Below are 18118 nucleotides of genomic sequence, written 5' to 3' on the forward strand. Positions count from 1 at the left end.
TTTGGTTCCATTCCCTAAAACTTTTCTGGCCACCATAAAAGACAAATTTTTTTCTTGATAACTGTTGCCAGACTGTGATTTAGCCATAAACCAATCCATCTTGTGCAGCAAGGAAATGTACTTTTTGGATTGTGTGAAGAGACATGTAAAATAATTAAGATATATGTGTAATAAATTGATTTATTTTCATATATGCTCAACAATATTTTAGTTTAGTTTTCTTTATTTATAAAAAACAATTCTGGCTTTTGTTGATTTTGGAGCACTTGACTTTTATCATTAGGTTTCTGTATACAATATTACAGGGATAAAAAATGTACCAAATGTGGAAATCATGGAGAAATAGGATCATTAGGTTCCATACAGGCCATTGCTAGGTTTAGAGTCTTTACAAGCACCACATTGATCAATATTTCAAGGGCTCATGAGGCTACTAATGCACTGTCATGTTCCGTGTGGGCCAACACTGAGTGGAGAGAATTCCAGTGGGTAGGACATATATTTGCCAGTAGCAATGCTTAGGAAAATGGGGTCTAATTCCAGATATTTCTTTATCATCTTTCTTATACCTTTTCATCTTGCTAAAAATGCAAAAAAGTGTTGGCCTATGGTATCCCTGCCAATATTGTAACCAGAAATGAAAAAAAAGGAAAGCATATCCATGGTAGTGTGGTAGTAGATATTTCATTTCAGATGATAAAACTGAAGACAGAGATGGCAAAAAGCAACCCCACAGTCTCTGGTAAGATCTTTATCTGTCTGGCTTTTCATCTTGTGTGCTTCTTTTTCTTTTTTTCCCAGCTCAGGTTTCCTTGTTCAGTTTCTGTGAATTTATTTCTTTGCCCCTATTCTGCCACTACTTCTTCCTTCTTGCTTCTTTATCAGAAATACGTTGTTGTTTTTCTCTCCCTTTGCTGTCCAAGAAGAATGAGTCCTCCAGCCTCCACTCCTGCTTCTACCACCCTTTATTTTCATGCTCCTTGACCTAATCTGTCCCCATTGTTAAGCCTCTGTGACTCAAAGGCCAGCTGTACCCTGTGGAGTTTCACATTCTGCCTTCAAAACATGCAGGTTGTTTCACTACTGTGAGAAAATTTCAGCTGTAGAGCTTTTTTCCGATTCTCTGAAATTTCGGTGTCATTTTGGCTGAAATGTTTTTAAATTATTTCTGCCCAAGGCAGACCATCAGTGTAGAAAATGTAATCCTATATAATTTGTTTGGTAAATTTATAAGCAACTAAAAATGGACTGTTCTAATGGGAAGTATTAGGCAGTGTTAAAAATAGGTTATGATGCCACCTTGTTTTAATGTTACTGTCATGTGTATGAATAAGTATATGGTTGAATAAATGTTTTTCCTTAGATGACCATATGCTATCAGTATTCATAGGCACTGAATTTTAAGCAGCTGACCATACCAACAGAAGCAGTAGTTTGAGACAAAGTATGGCTTTTCTAGAGTTAAACCTCAACTCCAAAAGTCAGTCCAGTTTAAGGGTACAAGTGTGACTTGCAGTAACTATGCCTGAATAAATTAATATCTCTCTAGGATAAGATAGGTTCATTTCAGCTGAATAAAACCCTAGAAGAAATGTACCAAAATACTGCTCAGAAAAGGGAGTAAGCACACAGTCAGGGTCTCTAACCTCCTTTTTCCTGAATTATTCAATTAATTTTCTTGATTTCAAAATTTGGCATAGATCTCTGTGTGTATGTGTGTGTGCATGTGTAGAATAGATTCTTGTGCATTTACACAAATTGTCATTTATTACCAACTTCATGGCTGCAAATGAGAAAAATGCGAAAAAGAGATGAGGTTTTTACCTTAGTATAAAATACTTAACATTCTGTTCATCATCCAAAAAGTAGTCCAGCTTTAAAAAGCTATTTTGCATCCATGTATATACATTTGCACATATTTGCGCCTCCCTTCATCATAATTTAATTTGTTAGTATTACTAAATTGAAAGTGCGACTTTTATTCTAACATAATCCTTAGCATTCTGCTACAGGATCAAAACCTAAATCTAATATGTTAGGAGACAGAAGCACAGTTGGTACAGTCCGAAAATGAAGTTCCATGAACTTTACCTCCAGATTGATATGAGAGGATTTGCCTAAAATAAAAAAAATCTTATGCTTCCAGTTTATCACAAATAAATGTGCAAACTTGGAAGATAGCACACGTGCCTCAATAATATTGCCAGTTCCACATGGATCAATGGAAACTGTGAATGTATATTTACATAGTGTAGTGTCAAATGGTGGTAGAGACTAGGAAGCTTGAGTTAGTCCTTTGACAGGAAAGGAAAAGACAAGGATCTGAGAATTACAGTCTTTGGAAACCAGGAGCAGAGGGGCACATGGCAGTTCTGATTTTTATATTGATTAAAGAATGGGAAAGGGAGAAGGAAGGATTTTTTTTTCTACAGAGGCGTTATACATGGCACTGTGTATTTCTGAGCCCAAATACAATGAAAGCCAATAAAATTAATTGCTTTCCTTGAAAGATTAAAAAACTGTCAGGGTAGATGAATTTTTCAAAACAAAATCATTTCATGTATGGGAGTAAAAAGAGATTCCCTCTGCCCCCACAACTTGGCATTTTGCTTGTTTCTATCTCCAGATGATATCTTCACATGCTAGTATAATATGTTACTAAAATGCTGACTTGCTCATCTGCCAAAAGGTTGTGCTTAGGTGATGGGTCATTTCTGTTCCTACTGATGATTACAAATAAGGGGAAGCAACAGCTGGTGGTTACACTAGCAAATTATGGTAAATTGGGGTAAGGATCTTGCCCTTTTTTTAAATTTAAATTGTCTTTTCTCCTGAAAGCAGCTAAAAACAAGCAGAACTGTTAAAACTGAGTAGCCTAACAACACCCATTGAACTACATATTTTAGTATTAAATTTCTTAATAGTGAAATAGTTTTCATTGTTACTTTCCTCCTCACTCTCAAATACATTTTTCAACCCCTGTTTTAAGAGAATTTGGCTTTCCCTTTTTTTTATTGAAGACTTTTTTTGCAACCAGAGAAAGCCTCTTATGACACTTCTTAAATAGAGCAATACTGACATCCATTGGTTTAATCTTATGTGACTATTTGTTAAATCTCTTCTAACTAATGTACACATAACTCTCTACAGTATCACAATGAAAGGATTGAACTTGATATGATCCAAGGAGGATTGTGCTAAGTCCAATTTGCTGTATTAGAAACATGAAACCAATACAGATTACTCAATGAAAAGAAACACATTGCAAAATATGAAGTCCAAATACAATGACTAAAATAAAAGCAGGCATCACAAGTACCAACCAGGGGGAAAATATTAATGGGGAATTAGTAGTGATGCTAAATTTCTTTTGGAACCTTTGGAAATGTGAAAATACCTAATTTTATATGAACCTGTCCTGTTTTGTATTAATCATAAGGCAAAATAGTGAGGTGTGAGGAAAAATTACTAATCTAATAAAAAAAGCAGTTCAGTGAAGAAAATAATTAGTCTCTGGTTTCATCTCAGCCCTGAAAGGTTTTCCTTTAACTTGGCAGCATGCTGCTTTTTAAAATAGATATATCTTTTATAAACACTGCTGTAAGACCACTGGTGGTACAATGAAGTGGTTACATTTAATTTTGAAAAACACACCACAAAAAGGGGACGTGTTTTCAGTATTCATTATTACGACAAGCTAAGCAGATGAGGCTTAGGCTTCAAAACCAGAGAACCATTCTGGCAGCGAAGGGAGGGCGACAGGCTTTCACAAAAAAAAAGCTTTCCGTTTGCTGTACCCTCCCACCGCATTCACTTGCAAATCACTGTGTGCTCGGGAAGCCTGCACTTCCCCGGGCTCCAGCCTTCCCAGGGTAAGTGCTGCGGCTCCAGCAGCAGCGCCTCTCTCCCGCTCCCCGAGGAGGAGGGAGACTGAGAGGTGTCTGTGTGTCTGCGTGTCTGTGTGTCTGTGCACGCCGCGCGTGAGTGTGTTCTTGATTTTTGGTGGTGGCTCTTTTTTTTTTTTTTTTTTTTTTTTTTTTTTTTTTTTTTTTTTTTTTTTTTTCCGCTCGTAAATCAGAAGCTCTGAATGAAAGCCAGTCGGAGGGAGAGCTCCCCCTTAGCTTTGGTTCCGGACTGTCCAGAGTTAAGTGATGCTGGGAGAAAAAGCCTGAGTTAGATCCAAGTAGAATCAGTCTCAAAAAATAACAGGAGAAAACTGACCAAGGAAAGGACTCTAATAGCTCGTTTCTCAGTTTGGTTGGGGTGGACACCACTTTCTCAGCAGAATAAAAGGTAGGAACCGTTCTCGTTTTCTTTCTGTTGCTATTATACAGTTATTGTATTAGAGCAGTATGTTGTTTAATGAGATTCCTATATTTGTTCTACTGTATACAACTTTCTGCATTTTATAAATATGTGTCAGGAGTAATGAGACAAGGGATAGGAAATATCTCTTCTCAAAGTAAACTGATATCATATGCATTCAGGATTGAAACACTAAGCATTTTATATTTTTTTTTTTTTTCTTAGTACACAGCCTGTCTTTTGAGCACCAGTTTCCATCTACAGTCAGTTCTTGAAAATTCAGTATGGGGGAACAAGTCTAATTGAATTGAAAAAAAACACGTTTCATAGTGTAACAGTTATGAACATAGCATGAAACATACACATACGTGCCCTCACTTTCTGTATACCTGTGCAAGTCTGTTGCAGCTTTCACTGTTAATCGTTCTGCCCTGGATTGAATTTCAGAATAATTACCTACACTCACAGAAAATGCTTCTTATGAAGGAAATCCCTGTGGAGAGGGATAGCAAAGTGGATACAAGCAATATTTCAAATATCTGTACAGAGCTATAATGCACAGATGGGGATAAAATTGCCTGGTTTGACGTTTCAGGAATGGGGGAGTGGAGGGAGAAGGAAAAAACAGGGGGTAGAAGGGAAAAGGTGGAGGGGGGAAAAATTCAGTCTGCACCTGTGTGAGCATTTATTGTCAATGCTGCAATAAAATCCATATTTGATGTGGTGTTAAATTAATTCAGCACAATACAAATCTAAATCCATGCTCCCAACTACTAACTAGTGATGGCATTTTCAGCTGCATAAGAAATTTTCAATAGGCTCATACTGTACATGATACTAGTTGCAGCTGTAAAAATCTGACAGCCCTTCAGCTTAGGAGAATGCATCTACACGTGCAATCAGTGACAAATAGCAACCAGCATTTGGAAACGGACCTATCATCTCTGTTGCTTCCACACAAATGGAGCTGTTGCCTATAATCTTCATCCTTCATTTCAGTAAAAGCCTCTGTATTATCCCAACAGCACTCCCGTTGCTTTGAAGGTATTTTTTAATTGTACAACTTGTTGTGCATGTATGTGTGGATGCGTGTGTGAGTGTGTATGTGCACAGAGTGAGGAAGCAGGTCTGTAAAAAATAGTGTGGGGCTTTTTTTCTTTTCTTGCTTTTTTTCTTCTTCTTTTAAAGGCAGTAGGCTTTAAATTTACATGGTGATATTACTGGAGGGGAAAGGCAGAGAGTGAGAGACTGAAACACACTTGTGAATCACTAAATCCTTTTCACATATGCCATTTACTAGCAATATTACGAGTCTGGTACTAGGATTTATTGAGATTTTTACAGGTACACAAACTTTTATATTAATTGCTTACCTTCTGAATGTAATAGCAGTCTATGCTCTTTTAGAGGAGGAAATGAAAGAAGGAACTTAAGAGAACTAAGGAAAGCAAGAAGGAAACAGGTTATCTTCCTCAAGAGTTGCAAACCAGCATATTTAGAGTCACTATGGGTTTATGTCAAGAGAAGAATACTTCTTGGATTATCAACTCAATCTAGTTTGGGCCTGAGGGCTCATATTTTTATATACTTTGTTATATAAAAGTTTGAATGAATAGGTAATAATTTCTGCAGCAGTTTCTGTTAATTTTAATTTATATTTATTTCTGTGGTTTTTTATGTGTGGTGTAAAGACAATGATGTACACTTAAATAGGAACACTGAAATGTCTCAAGAATGTTGATTATAATGCATATATTTAAGCAGAAAACTGATCCTGATTATTTGATTTTTTTGTTACTTTGAGTAGCATTGGAAAATATATCTTGGCTACTTTCCTTACCAACCATTTACATTTTTAATACTTTAAACAGTTTGTGGAAAAGAAAATAGCAAAATACAGCTTTAAAAGACTGTATGTAGAATCTTATCTATTCCTAAATTATCTTTTTGGCTTTGCATTAGAATAAATGAGTATGGATATACTAAAATTTCACACTTGCATGCTCTCAATAGACAAAGGGTCTTTAAAGAATGATGAAATACTGAAATGTGCTCACAGTAGACACTGGCTCTACTGTTCTTTTCTGTGCTTAGCAATAGTTCAAATGCAGAAAAAATGTTATATATGAAGGAAAATGAGCATAGAATTAATTAAATGTAAAGAGAGATTAAAAAAATACACATCTAGACATACAAAGCAGTATACAAATTTCAGCTAAGTGATGTAAGTTTTTTCCCTTGTTAAATCATTAAATGTAAAAGTCAGAAAAGGTTAATTTGAAGATAATATCCGCCTCTGATTCTGAGAGAGTAATTTCCTGATCTCAACGTGATTTTCCAAGGAAAGAAATAAATGAAATAGACCCTGTCTCATCTGAATAATTCTGTGCAAGCAATTTTTTTATTTTTTTTTTTAGGTCTGCTAACCATACTTACAGGCTGATTGAAAAGGAGTATAATTTTGTTCCACTAGGTTGCAGCACTGGTACAGGGGGTCAAAGTAAGATTGAACTATTGTTGAATAGTAGTAATGGGGTGAATATGGGGTTATGACAACATGATTTTTAATTCATTCATTATTATCACCTGAACTCATGTTTGTGAACACCAAGGTGTTGTAACTGGACTTCACACATTGTCCTTCATATATTTGAAAAAAACCTGCTCTATGGCTAATTCTTTGACATTATTATTAATTATGTGACTGACAGAAATAGAAAAAACCCCACTAACTATGTGGGCAGAATATAAGGGTGTAAGAAACATTTTGTGAGTGACTTCAGTGAACCACATCACTATTTGTTCTATATTACCACTGCATTTGCTATGAGCTTTTTTACTAACATACTATTTGATACATTGGTTTTTGTAAAGGAGGAAAAACTGAAATTAGAAAAGTAAAAACCATCTTGTAAAAAAACAGTTTAAATATGCCTGAGTAAAATATTATGAAGGGTAACTTCACTACATACAGGGTAGTGATGCCACAAGGATGCCACATCACAGCACACTTTCATTTGCTCTGAACAGTATGTAACTATCAATGAAAGCTCATAGAAACTAAAGGTGCAATTCACTGAAACATTAGGTGATTAAAAAGCACACATGCTGCACATTCTGCACTTTCAAATATGCTGATGTGAACTTGCCTTTTGAGAAAAAAACCCATAATTCCTCTATTGTCTAACTTCTGGGAAATCTTAAAAGCAAAAAGAAATAAAAGAAGCAGCAATGGTATTGTGAGCTCTAAATGTTCTCCATATCTCTCTTTAGGCCAAGAGGAACTCCTATATTAAAAGTTGCTTGTGTTTTGCTCCCTGGATTTACATGTCTTCAGCTTTGAATCATTGGCATGGTGACTTCCTTAACATGCCTCTTTCTCTGGGTTAATGACTCTACAAGAGAACAACAGAAAAAAAATTATCCTCTCTGGGAGCTGTGTTTATTATAGTCACCAGACTGCATTACTGCACACAGAAAAAAAACCCCAAAAAACAACAGGTATCAGCTGAACCTGAACACTTTTTTTCTTTTGCTCTGTTTTCATCTGAAGGGAAGCCAGAACACCATCCAGCCAAAGGCTATTGAGCTTTTGTGTTCTCTCTACTGGCCTATCAGTCTATTTTTTAATATGTGGGCTATCTGGCAAAAAATTGCCAGTTGAAGCCTTATACACATTTATTTTTACATGCAGCCTTCCTGATTATTTAATGTCAGAGACAATTACCTCAAATGTGTGTGTGTGTTTACAGTAGAGGTAAAACAGGGACAACCTTTATTTTAAACATGGCTTGCATTCTAGGAAGCAGAATACTGTAAAGTTTCTTTATTAATTTAATTCAGCCTTTTATTACTTGACTTTTTCTGCGAGTCCCACTACCGTTTCTAGTCATTATTAACTTTGATGAAATATATAATGTTTATCATTATTTTGTTATAGGAGTGTGTCCAGCAGGAGGCATAAAGCTCTAGTAGCATCTCACAGGTACTTCCTAGCTTGTCACAGGGGATCTGCCCTGGGGTGCAAACTCAGGTCTGCTACCTGGAAATACGTAACATGTACCACCAGGCTGCATCAGGGAAGTACAAAGATTTAGGAAGTTAATTGGATATAATGAAAAGCAACATGGGAGGTGTCCGTTTTAATATTATTCCCACATGTACATCATTCTTCACTTGAAGTTTTTATTTGTAACTTATTATGGTCTCAATTGTAACTCAAAGTGAATATTGAACCATATTTAAAACAGTAGGGAATCATGTAATGAAGAGTTCATGTGTGTGTGTTTATGTAATGATTAAAGAAATTACTTGAAACTAGATGTTTCCAGAATTCAGTTGCTTCAAAGCTACAGCTGTATTCTTCTATTTTCTTAGAAAACAAAAAAAAACCCTCTTCAAATATTTTCTCATGAGGAACTGTATATGGTATGATATATATAAATGTATGTACATATATATTTTATTGTTAATATTCCATCACCTACCACATTACAGATTGTGTTCATTGTATCACCCTGGTGCAATGCTTTGCATTACAACATAAAGAACATGATATAACACCACTTATCCAGACCAGAACGTCATCCTTAAAGATGACTGCAATCCTCATGAACTCTGCAATGCTATAATATCCAGATTTTATGAACATGAAGAATGTATAACAATGTAATTTGCAGTATTATTAGGAAGACTCCAAATTCAGTGTCCTAGAGGACTGTTAACTTTTGTTCCCCAAACTAACATTAAATATATAAAACTGAACTTTTTAGTTCATGTGTCTACCACATTTTCCATCTGTTTAATGTATGCAAAGATTATCTTCCTAATTGTCATACTCTCCTAATAGCAATCACAAATAGAGATATACCTGTGTCTAGAAAACTTAGAAGCTGTGCATTTTGTCATTAGTTCCTTTAAGTATCAAAGACTTAATCAAGAGAGTTTCAGACATTTTGTATCTTACACAAAAGACAAAATACGTGGAGTAAATCTATGAGATTTTAAGTGAGAGTGAGAAAATGTAGATGAACCCGAACCATGTGTAATTATTTGGAATTAATATTGAGAATAGAGGGAGGGTGATTTGGTTTATTCTGATTCTAAGAATTCCAAGAAAAATTATCCCATAAATGCATCATTTCCTTCCTTTCTCTTTGAGGTGGTGAGCTGTCATTTCCCTGATGCCTTTTCCATGGTGTATGGAACTGGGAATCATAAATGCACATCCATTTTACCTCTGTGTCACCAGAAAATTACTTAAAAATAGACAATTAGATTAGATATTAGGAATAAATTCTTTACTCGTAGGGTAGTGGGGCACTGGAACAGGATGCCCAGGGAAGCTATGGATATCCTACCCACACTAATGGGTGGCATCATAACTCATGGTAGGAGGGGCTTGAAACTCCCTAATGCTGAAGATCTCTCAGGTCCATTCCAGCCCCACCCTTCCTATGACTCTATGATAAAATGTCATTGTTTCTGTATGTCAGTAAAATTATAGGTAATACATTTTCTAAAAGCTTACATGTGCTAATTCATAAGCTACTGTTGGGTGTATATTTGCATGTTTGTTTTTTAAATGTTGAGATTGTTCAGAAGATGATCTGGACTTTCAGTTTTTAGAAATAATTGCGAGACAAAACCCAAGAAAAATAGAAAGCATAGAAAGAAACAAACCCAACTGAATGTGTTTAACACAAAAAATCACCAAACATGATGAATTGAAGCAAGAGAATGACAATATTTCAGTTCTTACTTTCTTTCCACCTGTAAAAATAAATTTTGATAACAAATTATGCAAATAATCTTTTACAAAAAGTTTACATCATGTTATAGATAATATTTTTGTTAAGAGTAGAGATACCTTCTAATTTTTGGGGTTTTTATTTAATATGGGACACAATTTTTAAATATTTTTACCATTTCATGCTATATTGTTTTTTCATGCATTATAAGTTTGATTCTGTGGCATAATCTATGTAGAGCTACTACCCGCTCTCCTGACTTTTTGCTAAAAAATAAAAGCGCTGTTAATTAGAAAAGTCTTATATTAAGCAGTAAGTAATAGTATAAGTAAGTGTAGACCTCAATTTATGAATGTGTTAATGGGGAGCTCCTAATTACTTTGCAGCCAAATCAAAAAATTTCCTTGCTTCTGAGACTGCAGAAGCAAGACATTTCATTATGGCATGAAATATATTTTAATATCTACTTAAGCATGTTACATCAAAGTTCCCTAAATATACTTTTGCTTTCCACTTCCCATGGCCAAGTTTTAAATAGTATAGTCATAAATAAATAGTCTTCTAATTCTGTTTCTCTCAGGGATAGTTTCCACAGTCTTTTGGCAGAAATTTCTAGGGTAAGTGGAAGAGTGGGATCTCACTATCGTGAGAATCATTTTAGGGAAGTGTGATTTTTTCCCCCCTCTGTTGGACAAAGATTATTTTCTGACATTAGTGTGCTGAGATGCGCTCTTTTCCTTGAGCGAGAGTGTGGCCCTCATGGTGAAGATAGCACTCATGCTGGAATCTTGATTAAAATGGGTGAACAGAGTCCCAGGCATGTTAGGTACATTTGGTACCTTCATGACTTAGGGGCATTTTATTAAGTTTCTGATAAGAAGTGAAAAGCAATTGTACCACGTGTTACTGGAATTACTTTGTTTTCTGGTAGTCACAGCTGAATGGAATATGAACAGATAGAGGTAGATGGATTTTCCTCTCTAATAGTACTACTTTATCGAATAGTTTATGCTGTTCCTTCAAATTTCCCTTCTTAGGTGGGTTCAAACCAAACAGTATTTGGATTAGTCTAATTAATTTGAGAAAACCTTTCTTAAGGTAGTAAAATATTTTTTTTTCTTGTTTATTAGTTTATACTATTTAGAGAGTACTTAATCATTCTGATCACCAGAAAAAAACTGAGCTCTTCTCTAAAATTTAAGCACATATGTGGAATATTTGTACAGGATGGAAAGTTAAGATAAAATGATACATTTATTCTTTCTATCCTTGTTTAACAAAGCATCTGAATCACTCTGAAACACATGTGCTATTAGTGAATATATCCTGGATATATGGTTGGTTTTCTTCAGTTTTTTATTTCAGGCCAGAATAATGAGAATTAGGAAAGAAAAAATAACTAAGACATAGTGCATTATATTAATAATCCCATTAAAGTTTTGATGAGTATAAATCTTCTCAAGAATTTAAGGATCTATAATGTGACTAAAAAAGGTCACTAGGCTTGAGATATTCTAAACTGGATGCCTAAAATTTTGTGACAATGAAAAACCAATTATTTGATCTATGAAATCAGAAGTTTTTTTTTATTTTTCATACCAGTATAAATACATTTCACTGCTTTCAGGGTTATTAAATGGTATTCGCTATATTGTGCTTTAGAACAGAACTTAGAAATGAGCTTTTAAGTTTTTACTTCTAGCAACAGCCACTTAGCTGGAGTTACAAACCAGTGGTAAAGCTCAAAGTAGTTCAGCCTTCTAAATTACAGGACCGGACCCCCTAAGTTAACAGAGCAGTGAGTTCTTGTTAAATTTCAGCTTATGTACATTCAGGAGAGAAAATACCTGCCATTTCCTTTCTCCATGGCTGCAGCTGTCAAGATCCAACTAGTAAGTGCTTGTCCATGTGGGGTCTGAGGTCGTTTTGCCACTTGGACAGGCTGTGAAAGTCAGGGCTGATGGGATGAAAGCAGCCTAGGTGGATCAGTCCCACAGCTGCCAGTTATGTGATTCCTGCTGAATTTCTGGAAAACCACATAGGCGGTTTTGCCTTAGAGGTATCCGTGACTATTGCATCATTTTAGTGATGTGACTGGTTCCTTGTTACTCTGGGTATGCTGGTTGGAGTATATTTCTACTTCTAGTGTATTAAAATCCTTCTTTTCCCAGGGGAAAAAAAAAAAAAAGTACAACACAAAAACATCCCTGAATAAGTTTAGAAAGTTTAGAAGTTTAGATTTAGTTATCATTACAGTGGATTAAGCCTGGGCTATTAGTTATGAGGAAGACAAAATGAAAAAAAATGTGATGTCATAATGGCATGATGATAGCAAAAAAAGTAGACAGCAAAATAAGTATACAGCAAAAATAGTATACTTCAAAGTATTCAATTCTATCTAAGTAAACAGAATTCATCTCAATGATCTGATGTTTAATCAAGTGCTGACTTCTCAAGGGTAATCCATTAGCATTTAAAATATATGAGCTAAAATGAAGTGATTTGCAGAAAAAAATGTTTGAAGGTAGCTTAATGTGTTTCTGTACAATCAGAAATACTGATAATGAACAGGACAATACTGACACAAACATATTTATTTTATAATCTTAACGTTTTTCTTTAAAGGAAAAACCTATAGTCACTTGAAATCAGCTCTGAAATTTGTAGTTTTATTTTCTGAGATGCTTGCTTTCTTTCTGGTTAGAGGTTATGAAACAATTTTTAATAGTAGTTTTGCTGGAATTTTATTAGGCACGTGTTACATGAAATAATTGCCAGTGAAGTGATTATGGTTTGAATTTTTTTGTCCTGCATGGATGGGACTGTGGGGTCTGGTTTTGGTTTGGTTTTATGCAGTTAGTGCACTCCAGGCTGTTCATGTCATAAAGTAATGCCCTTCATACAGGATGAGGTTTTGTTGTGGGAATAGAAAAGCATTCATTTGACAATATGATATCCTACAAGATAGAAACAGTTTCTTCACTTTTCATTTTATATATGACACAGCTTTTTAAAGAGCACAAAAATTTGAGATAATTTTTTTAAAATTCCATTTGGGAGGGATAGTTGAGTGGAGTAAAGGAATAATTCATAATTCATAAACGGAATAAACGGAGGGTTTTTTTTTTTTTTTTTTTTTTTTTTTTTTTTTTTTAATTGTGTCTGTTCAGTTTTTATTAATATACTAGATAGGTTTTTACTTCCCTGTCCTATAGAGGAAATATATAATTCTGAATGTCCACAGCTAGTTCTTTGCAATTTGTAGGAAACCTAAGCTTTAGTATAACAATTTTTTTCTCCTTTAACTCTATGGTAAGTCTCTACATTTTGGTAGTTTGTCAAAGTAAGCAGAATGATATTCATAAATTGCTAACCAAATTGAAAGTCAAATATTGAAGACATTTCTTGTGCAATTCCCTGAAAAGTGTTCCTTTTTTCAGATGGGAACCTTAGGAATGCAGATATTTTTAATCTTTTGGTGCCATCTTGTGGCAAGACGATAATTATATGAAACAAAGAAGTAGTCTTTTCAGAACGTATTTTCTAAGCTTAGCAAAAATGTACCTTGGTTTGGTGATAGATATGTACGTATGAATTTTAATAGTGACTGTAAAATAACAAACTAATTCATGCATAGCACAAAACTATCTTTGATTTTTGGCTTTCTTGCTTTTTAAGAGCCTATAAGTATCGATTTGAGAAATCTCACAAAAATTGACTGTCATTAGTGCATAGAAATAGATTTTTAGTCTGCTGCATTAGATCTCTGTAACATACTTAACTGGTTCAAGGCAATTGTCAATATATTTTTATTGTAGCAGTGCATTACATCTCTGTAGAATACTTTAATACTTAGCTAGCTCAAGGCTATATTCACTTCAGCATCCTGTAATGTTTAACAGAAAGCCAGGATCTGTGATAGCATTCTTGTGTTTCATTTTATTTTCTGGTTTTGGCTTGGGAAAATTCATACCAGCCTGCATCCAAAAACAAGAGCAAGAACAGCACAAGAGTGCTGTATATTTTTTTGGTATTTTCATTGGGATTCAGAAAAATGAGTAGTTTTGGTTCTGTGCTAAATAAATACTGGCTTAATACCGGGAGGTTTTAAAGATAATGCTTGTAGGTATCTGTAATCAGTACAGATCACATTCTTGCTCAGTTTCTGAAGGAGTTTTCATTACAATAGTCCATATTTGCTTACTTATCTCTAACTTCCAGCCTGATCAAAGTTTCCAGATGCAAATATACTATTCTCTGTAAAGAGCTGGAAAGAAAATCGAGATGTCTGTCCTGCTTTTACTTATGGTGGTGGGTTCTCATTCTTTCAAAAGCAAGGATGTTTTTATTCTTAAAAAAAAGAAATTTATAGTCCTGTCCAAATAACATCCAAATATGTTGTAGTTATTGAAAATAGTTGTCAGGTTTTTACTTTGTGAGTTATTATAATATCCTCCCAGCTGAAGAAGGAAATACTATCAATCAGAATTAGTACCAAATGAGAACACTGTTGTAAGATCCCATCTGTTCTTTTCATGTCACACGTTATCATTACTTTCTGTACACATGACTATTATTCTCTGTGTACTATATGCTTTCTATATTTGTACAGAAAATAATATTAGAAGGATAAAAATTCAATATATATTTTTCTGGCAATTATATGGTAAATATTAAAATGTTAGTCACTAGAATGTGATTTTTAGTAATCAGTCAGTAGCTGAGATACCACTGTGATAAGTTCTGTGTACTATGATAAGTCTGTCAACAGGTAAAGCCTTCATTTTGGTTGGTTAGAGATTGTGTGATTTCTCTGATTAAGATTAGCTAGGTATAAAACTCTTTTGCCTGGCAGCTGGAATGAAAAGAAGAATCATAACAGTAATGTAATAAGATACAGAATTTCAACAGTTTTGTACAGTTATGTGATAATGTGATTATTTCCTCCTCATCCCAGTAAAAGTCCCTTAACAGTTAAGTATTGAATACTTCTGTCTCTTTCTATATCTGCCTCCTGTAATAGAATGCAAAACTAAAGTGGTAAGAGACTAAAGAAAGAGTTGTAATTGCTCATTCCAGTGAATTGATGAGATGTATGTGCTCTTAAAAGAACGACAAATCTAAATATGTGTCAAAGTTTTGATAGAAACACAGACAGAAAAGTGTAATGCTTAAGGCCTCACAAACTAAATGTTAAAAATTTTTCTAGATAGATATTTGCCAATATCTTCCTGTCTTCTTATTCTGGATTAATACATTTAATACAAACTTAGTACAGAATATTTTAAAGATTATTAAAAGAGGAGGAAAGTAGAATTCTGTTATCCGTTTTGGACAGATTTTTTTTTTTAAACTTTTAGTTGAAGTCATTTTTAAAATGTACTTTCTTCTAAAAGCTTCAAAAAAGTCAGGCAGTGTGCTTCCCATGAAACGTGGAATGAGATGGGCAAAAGAGCAAGTACAGGTACAGAAAGATGCTGCAGCATGCCATAAGTCACCAAAGAGAAAGTCTCCAATGAGATTAAGAAAATTTGCAGACAGTATTATGTGGATAAGAGGGAGGTAAAATCAGTTTAAGGGCTAAAAAGAATATGTAGGTAGGCAAATGCATTAGAAAGATGAAATGATTCAGTCTATCCATGTCTTCTTTGAAGTTAGGGAGGGAAGAGGAAACATAGTAAATTTAAGTCATTCTTCCTATTTGTGGGGCTTCTGGAGGTGAAAAGTTAATGATTTTGCGATTGTCTTCAGAAAAGCCTGGAAATATGTATAGCACAATTTCAGAATAAATTTTTGAAAAAAATGTTAGAATCTCCTCATTTCTCCTGTAAAGTTCCTTGTATTCCCTTTCTTCAAATGGCACCTGTTGAACAGTAGATTTTGCTCTTTCAATCCCAGTGTGCATAATTTAGTTAGAATTTTAGGTAAGTAAATACATTATTTATGCTGGAAACTACTGGATCCTGTATGTAAAGGGGAGACTGAAAAGTGTCTGTCACTGAACTTGTCTAGATGATCAAAAGGAAAAAATGCTTTTTAAAACTGTTTAGGGGGTTCGTCTGTCAGATAACTGAGCTGAGGAGCTTGTGTATTTGGTGTGTTCTCCTGACTGTCAAAATTGTTTATATCTGGTGTGACAACCAGTTAGTCTAAGCAACACACACCTAAGCTGTGGCAGTGAAAGAAAAAAAACATCATCCTGCTGTACAATTGCAGTAGTAAATAACTGACATGTTTCAGGGCCCACACGCCTACAGAAATTTTAAACAAGACATAAAGGTCACAAAAGCACAGGTTCCTGACAATCATGGGTGCTGTTATTGCTGTGCACAATGTAGCTGTGCCATCTTTTCAGACTCCTGTAGAAACAGTCTGAATGAGTTTGTAGCTGTGACTTTGTCCTTCGGAGATCGCAATTCTTAGGACAAACTGGGAAGGGCTTTTTCGATAGAAAAGAGAGCTGCAAAATTAGAAGTAGTGACACTGATATGTGATTTTTGGCATTTAGTTAAACTTACCTTTATCAAAGTAAATTTGGTTGTTTTCTTGTGGAGATAAACAGAGAAACCTAGGTATGTATTACCTGCAAATGATGTGCTTTTTCCCTTCCCTACCTTTTACAGAGTAGAAATATTTTAAATTAATAATAATAGTAATAATAATAAATTTGTATGAAGTATGAATATAGAAATAAGAAAAAAATTATCTGATGGGATGAAGTCAACATGCTTCAGAAATAAAAATGTGTTTTCCTGCAATGGATTTATATCCATCCAGTCTGATGTAAAGCATTATGACAGACTGTCATGGGAATAGCTGTCACTTTTTAGTATTGTTAAGAGAATTGAGGAAGCAAAAGGCAAAAGGAACTGTTGTTCCTTAAAAATGAGAAAAAATGTCCAGCCTTAAGAAATTTTAAAATGTATTTTTCCCGAATTTAACCATGATTTTTAATAGCCTCACAATGTCTTGTGCAGGATAGAAACATTTTCAGAGAAACTAAACCTTTTTTCTGTAAAAGTGTCTCTCATTCAATTAAGTTCTCCTCAAGCTAAGGAAAAAAACACCTTTATGTCCAGATATTCCAGAAGCCTTTGCGATGGTTTTAGACCAGTCTACAGCTCTTTTCTAGCTCCTTAGGTGTTTGTGACAACTGATTTACATGGGAAAGGAATGGTGACAATGATCAGCTCTCCTACTTCTTTTTTATGAGTCCACATTGCTGTCCACAAGGACTGCACAGATTTTGCGCTTTTAAAAGACCATACTAGTCTGTTTTGCCACTCATTAAAAAAACAAAAGAAAAACAAAACAAAAAAAACCACCAAACATCCTGCAAGAGATTAAGTAAGAATTAATCTGCCCCTTTCTGTATGTTTTGGTACTTCTCTGAAAGGCATTTTGGTTAACAGCAACAGTCAGGTGCTCGTGTCAATTAGGCCACGCTTGAAGAACTGGGGCTTGTTCAGGCGGAAGAGTCATGCATGTGAAGAACCAGGAGACTCAGGGCTGGACAGCGCTGCAGAAGCTCCTCACTGTCAGTGGATTTCTGATGCCCTCTTTGCGGTAACAGGGAAGGAGTTTGCCTCCAGGAAGGACTGAAAGCCACCTCCTACTATATATTTCAAACCTGGAGTTTATATGGAGGAAACAACAGAATTTTGAGGCCGGGTTATGTTGATAAACTGAAGTGCTTCTTTGCAGGGGAGACCCCAGCAGTTCAAAAATTATTTAAGCTTGTGTTTAATTTCCAATGCTGTTGACAAGGTTTTGTCAGATGTACAAAGTTCAGCACTTTTTTTTTTTTTTAAATTCTTTCCAGATATGTACACACTTGTGCTTTGGGCAACTTCGTCCTTCTACAAAGCTGTGCCTTGTTCTGAGACTAATTTTCTAGCAGAAAATAAGAATAAAACAGCTCTGTATTTCCGCGGTTAACTTTTTCTAACTTCCAGTTAACCATCAACATTACGTATTTGTCTCAGGTAGTGCTTAGTATTACTATGTTCAGAACTTATAATTTTTCTGACACTTCATTGGTTTCCACCTTCATTTTAATGAAA

The 18118-nt window shown here is 34.8% G+C and overlaps 1 protein-coding gene across 4 annotated transcripts in view; it reads left to right on the top strand.

The window, feature by feature from the left end:
• Positions 1-3728: 3728 nt before the first annotated feature.
• CDH10 (cadherin 10) overlaps positions 3729-18118 on the top strand; it is a 94782-nt gene continuing 80392 nt past the window's right edge. The window contains exons 1-2 of one of the 4 annotated variants that reach the window (XM_064427489.1): positions 3729-3872; positions 4079-4293. The gene's annotated coding sequence lies outside the window, so the exon portion shown is untranslated. The other 3 variants (XM_064427509.1, XM_064427500.1, XM_064427515.1) reach the window with 3 other exon arrangements.

This window comes from Passer domesticus, chromosome 1, assembly GCF_036417665.1.
Source record: "Passer domesticus isolate bPasDom1 chromosome 1, bPasDom1.hap1, whole genome shotgun sequence".
In the NCBI taxonomy this organism is placed as follows: domain Eukaryota; kingdom Metazoa; phylum Chordata; class Aves; order Passeriformes; family Passeridae; genus Passer; species Passer domesticus.